This window comes from Pseudorca crassidens, chromosome 16, assembly GCF_039906515.1.
Source record: "Pseudorca crassidens isolate mPseCra1 chromosome 16, mPseCra1.hap1, whole genome shotgun sequence".
Classification (NCBI taxonomy): domain Eukaryota; kingdom Metazoa; phylum Chordata; class Mammalia; order Artiodactyla; family Delphinidae; genus Pseudorca; species Pseudorca crassidens.
In genome coordinates this window covers 81,878,394-81,884,393 of record NC_090311.1, presented here as the reverse complement: position 1 = coordinate 81,884,393, position 6,000 = coordinate 81,878,394, and positions in this window count along the sequence as shown.

The window sequence follows — 6,000 nt, the reverse complement described above, 5'->3', positions numbered from 1 at the left end:
AAATGTCAGTGATATTATCTGTCTGACCATCTTATTTTTTCTTAACTTTTAACCCATCATTTGCAAACTGACCATCTGATAGCCGCTCATCTGGTTTCCCTCTTGTTTGCAAAGAAGGAAACTAGGAAATAAAACGATTTGCGTCCCCAAAACACACATGTAATTGGAGAAAGAATCCTCTATCGATACTTGGATTCAAATTTCAGATTAGCTAAATGATGTGCGCCTTTCTTTCCCAGGAACAGCCTTATAGAGACGTGACCATTGACGCTGTTTGCCAGAGAAGTTTGAAGAACACATTTACCGAACTCATCGTGAAACACATGCAGGCCAAGGGTTATCTAGGAAAGCATTCTAGGGGTGGCCAACTTTGGGCACTTTATGAATGAGGCTGCCTTGTCACTTTGGACCCTTGCCGTCCACTTTGGAACTGCTGAGTGATGTCCTGAGATTTGCTGAGCTGCGTTCTCTACGAACGTGCCTTGTCGATGGGGGGTTACAAGCTCCTGAAGGCTTTGGCGTGTATCCGTTTTGGGGGGTGATTGCCTTTCTCCCATTAGGAAAAGGTGAGCCAGGAATGGATTCTGATCAGACATCATGGAAATCAGCCGTGAGAGAATTAGAACAGTTTTGCCACGGAGACGGCCAGCAAAGTTCTCCTCATCACTGGGAGGGAAGATTAAAAGTCGGAAAAAAGAAGCCCTGGGGTGGCTGAGCTTTTCAGTGACAATGAGGTTGCCACGTATTACTGTGGTGGCTAATGTTGTCCCTTGTGTGTGAGAACTCCGAGAGTAACAGTGCCATCTGTCCGGGGTCACACGAGACAGTCAACCTGAAGGAGACGGGGGGCAGGGTGGTAGCTGTTGAGTGGATGTAGCAGGTGACGAGGCTGAGCCAGGAGACTACTGCTCTAGTGAGAGGCAGTGAGGGCCGGGGGGCAGGTGTCTCTTTCCCGGAGGAAGTTGGAATCGGTGTAGATACTGAATTTCTAATGGAGAACAACGTCTATTTGTTCAAGGCAGAAAGCAGCAAGGGGAAGACCACGCCTCGATGAAGAATTTACCTGTGAACGAATCTCTGAGTGGAGAGATTCTTGTCAGTGGTGTTAGCTCTTCCTACATTGTGTGTGTGGGAAACTGAGGCCAGAACAGGTTAGAGAGACACCGAGAGGTGGATGTGAATGCAGCATAAAATCAGGCAGCCTTCCTGAATGGCTTTAGCCGTTTGACATAGAAGCCCATTCTGAATGCCAGCTCTCCAGTGGGCACAGATCACTGCAGATGACGATGTGCCTCAGCTAGGGGTGTCTCAGGACGGCACGTCTAGAACGAGCTCCCACGCTTCCCATGTATTATCTCACTATGAGAGCTTTCAGACAATGTGCATTGCAAAAGGAAGGTTATTTATATTATATATTTAGCCTAAAACTATGATAACATCCTTTGGCATGGCCTTTATCTGATGGTATTTGAAACTGAACCAACTTCCTGCTTCCAGGCATTAACAAATGAGGGGCTTCATGTTGTCTAATGTTATTTCCTGAGCTGAAGATAGATTTATTTTCTCCAATGCATTCAAGTTTATTTTTTTTAAAGAAAAGATCTCCTTTAGACAATTAACTTTCCCAGAATTGTTTAAGCATTGTTTTTGTTCTCAATGAGAATATTTCCTATTTAACTCCAGCTATGTCACCTGATGGGAATTCTTGTGACTCTCACTGCCATGCTCAGATACTTCGCAGGAGACGGGAGAAATAAATCCACTAGCCTGTCCAGTGTCAGAATCCCAGTTTAGAACATTCAGTCTAATAAGTTTCTGGCCAGAGGATGCAAGGATGAACAAGGGTGACATTTGCCCTCAAAGAGCTTATGATCTAGAAGGGGAGATGCAAAGGGACATTAATTACATAGGAGACTGTCATGTCCTGACTTCTCTCCTCTGACCCACTTCTGGGAATGAAACCAAGGGAAGGGTGGGATGAGGGAATATTGTGTATGAAAGTGCAACCGTATGAAGACTTACTACCTAAGTATGTCTCACTATATGAAAGGAGAGTGGTTGTTTGTTCTGAGGCCTCAGAAAATGTCATTTTTGTCTAGTGAGAGACAGTATATCATCGTGGTTAGGAATGTGGACTGTCCATTGAGGTTGCCTGGTTCAAATCCCTCCGCGGCCACTCACTGTGTTTGTGATTTGGGGCAAGTTCTAAACTCTCTGTGCCTCAGTTATCCAGTCTGAAAATGGGTGTGATAATTGGGCTGTTGCAAAGGTGACATAAGGTTAACAAGTTTAAATTGCGTCGAGCAGTGTCTGGCTGGTGGTAAGTGCCCAATAAACAGTAGCTATTATTAGTAAACTTCTAAGAGACTCCCGTATTCTTAAACACAATTTTTGAATTTCACTGCTTTGGCAAAAGAGCCGTACAGTTTTTTTCCTCTGAGGCCCTAGCTTTTTGCTATACATTTACACCTGCAGCATTTAATGTTCGTTGTCTACGTCAGTGCGATCTGTAGGTATGTGTAATTTCAATATAGCAGAAGTACTGATGATTCCCTTAGCGGAGCCGGGACTCTCGGGCTACAGCCTCAGATTGCGTTGGCATCAATGAAGCTACTCCATTTCTGCTCTGCTGAAGAGTCTGGTAGTATTTACGAGGAAAAACTTTCCAAAAATTTAAATTAAAAAATATTCCTAGCCCAATTATCCAGTCATCCTTTGCTCTCAGTTATTCTTCCTGTAAGACGCCCTTTACCTATCTCAGTATCCAGAACTGACATCCATGGCAAACACTGCTAGGGAATAGCCATGATGGAGACACAACATTAAAAGCAAAGGGAAACTAAAGGGGTCACTTGTTTGCTCATACACAGCGGGATCCTTGGCCTGAGCCTCATTTGAAGGAGACACATTTTGGGGTGGCTGTCCATCTCACAGCGGTCCCCACCCTGGTCCTTCCCCTGTGTTCAGAGGTGCTTTCCAGGGACTATGCTCGTGTGTGGGCCCTTGGCTACTCTTGATGGCAGTGACGGGGCTCCTGACCTATTCAGGATCTCAGTTGTAGAGATTCAGGACTGGCTCCACGAGGGTCAGGCTTTCCACGTGGCCGGCTTGCAGGATCTCAGTTCCCTGACCAGTGATCGAACACTGGGCCCCCTGCAGCGGAAGCACGGAGCCCTAACCACTGGACAGCCAGGGAAGTCCCCCAACTTTCTTTGCACTAAAGTTAGGGTATATTGGTTTTGGTTAGTTGTAATCAAAGAGCCCTAGCTAACTCAGCGTCGTGTGGGAATGAGAACACTAAAGGAAGGTTTCTGCAATATCTGGGCCAGAGATTTGAAATCAGTAGGTTTGTAAGTGAGGGTTTACTTGGAGAAGCAGAACCTCCGTGAGTGCTGTGGAACAGGGAATATATTATAGGAAGCAGAGCTCACACAGCTGTTGGAGAAAGGGTGAGGCTGTGGCATGGGTGAAGGAGTTGGCGTGTGCAGGAAACCGGGGAGCTCTGCGTGTCCGGCTGTTAGAACAGGGCTGTGAAGGGCTTGATATGGAAGGTCGATGCCCCTTTGTGTCCATGAGTGCACAGAGAAGTATCCGGTGACGAGCCTGGGGATTCTGTTGGCTGGCAGGATTAGTAGTTGGGAAGGATACCCAGGCATTAGACGGGGAAGAGACGGGACAAGCCAGAACTGGCCAGCACCCCTGCATCTGTCTCTGCTGCCGCTGACCAACAATGACCTTTCAAGTCAGATGGCTGCTGCTTCACTGCCTCTTCCCAGGTATCACACTTTTGGCCAAGGATAACGGGGAACCATCCAGGGAAAGGCATGTGCAGAACAGAGTTCCCAGAATAATCGAGTTGACGACAGAACACTCCTGTACACAAGTCTTTGATAGACTAGGAATATACAATCCTGCACAGTAGGTAAGATATAAGACTAGGAAAAATATTAAAATTTCCTAAGTGATTATAGTGAACAAACATATTTAGGAACCACAGACTTATGGTACCACCATCTGCTCAGCCCGGTCAACTGAGTAAAAACTGGAGTCATCTTAGATGCCTTCCTGTCAGCTACCCTCAGCAGCCAGTCGCCAAGTTTTACAAACTTTTTCTTCTTGAACGTGGTCTCTCTTCTCTATGCTCATTGCAAATGTTCACGATCTCTTACCTGGACTGTTGTCTCTTTCCTAACTGGTCTTTCTGTATCTTCCACAGACCCATCTATACTACCATTACATCAGTGGTCTTAACCCTGACTGCACTTAAATTTTTTTTTCTTATTATTTATTTTTTGGCTGCGTTGGGTCTTCATTGCTGTGTGCGGGCTTTCTCTAGTTGCGGCGAGCGGGGGCTACTCTTCGTTGCGGTGCGGGGGCTTCTCACTGTGGTGGCTTCTCGTGTTGCAGAGCACAGGCTCTAGGCGGGAGGGCTTCAGTAGTTGCGGCACGCGGGCTCAGTAGTTGTGGCTCGCGGGCTTAGTTGCTCCGTGGCACGTGGGATCTTCCCGGACCAGGGCTCGAACCTGTGTCCCCTGCATTGGCAGGCGGATTCTTAACCACTGTGCCACCGGGGAAGTCCCTGACTGGACTTTAGCATCACCTCGGGGACTTAAAAAAAAACCCAGTGTTTACTCCCCACCCCAGACCATACATCAGACCCTCTCACAACCACCTGATGTGGTACATCCTATCATTAATTCTGTTTTGTAGATGAGCAAGTTGAAGATTAGCAAAGTTAAATAACTTACCAAGGTTTAAGACTAAGAAGTGGTGGGGCTTAGATGTGAACGCATTTATCTGAGGGCAGAGCCTGTGCTCCTAACCACGCATAGAATGCCTTCCAAACTGTGCTGCTGGGCTGATTAGAGGGACGGTAGGGCCAGCAGGTGAAGTGAGGTGAGGGGAACAGTTGGGAGCGTAGGGTTGAGGGGGAGCTGATGAGAACAGCTCTGAACTTGGGTGGCTTGAACGGCTTCTTAGACATCCAAGCGGTGACGTTCAGGCAGCCGTTGAAAATACAGTTAGGGGTGGCAGGGGTGGAGAGCAGCAGATGGACACAAAGGACAGCTCTGGGGTAGAAGGGACAGGGTGCAGTGAGCACCAAGGACGAGGTGGAGGAGTCTGTAGCATTGTCTCCCGGGTTTCCAGTCTGAGAGGAGGGGTCAAGGGGAGAGTAAAGCTACCTTCGGAAAACAGTTAATGCTGGGAAAGCAGCAGTTTGGGGAACGGGCAGGAGAGGGCAGTGAGAGTCCTTTTGGAGTTACTACATTTGGGAGACCAGCAGAGCCACTAGGTTGGATATACGAATCGAGTTTGGGAGAGAGGTTGCTGTGAAAGATGCCAGTCGAGGTGGTATCAGAGTAGTTGAAACCGTGGAAGTGGATACGATAGTCAGGTGGAGGATGAGGGATGCTCAACAAAAGAGGAAGGCCAAGGGCGCGATGCTGGGGAAGATTCAAAGAAGGGATAGGGGGCTTCCCTGGTGGCGCAGTGGTTGAGAGTCCGCCTGCCGATTCAGGGGACGCGGGTTCGTGCCCCGGTCCGGGAAGATCCCACATGCTGCGGAACGGCTGGGCCCGTGAGCCACGGCTGCTGAGCCTGCACGTCTGGAGCCTGTGCTCCGCAATGGGAGAGGCCATAACAGTGAGAGGCCTGCGTACCACAAAAAAAAAAAAAAAAAAAAAAAAAAAAAAGAAGGGATGGGGAGAAAGGAGAAACCAAAGGAGACCCAAAGTGGGGGAGCAGACAAGGGAGGACCACAGGGGTGGATGGCTGGATGGCTAGACAGATAACAGACAGAAGACGGAGACTTATTGTAAGGGATTGGCACATGCACTTGTCAGGGCTGGCAATTCTGAAATCTGTAGGGCAGGTGGGCAGGCTGGAAACTCAGCATTTGAGGCTTCCGTCCTGAGGGAGAAGTTTTTTCTTCTTCAGGAAACCTCAGTTTTTACTCTTAGGGACTTCAGCTGGTTGGATGAGACACACCCACATTATGAA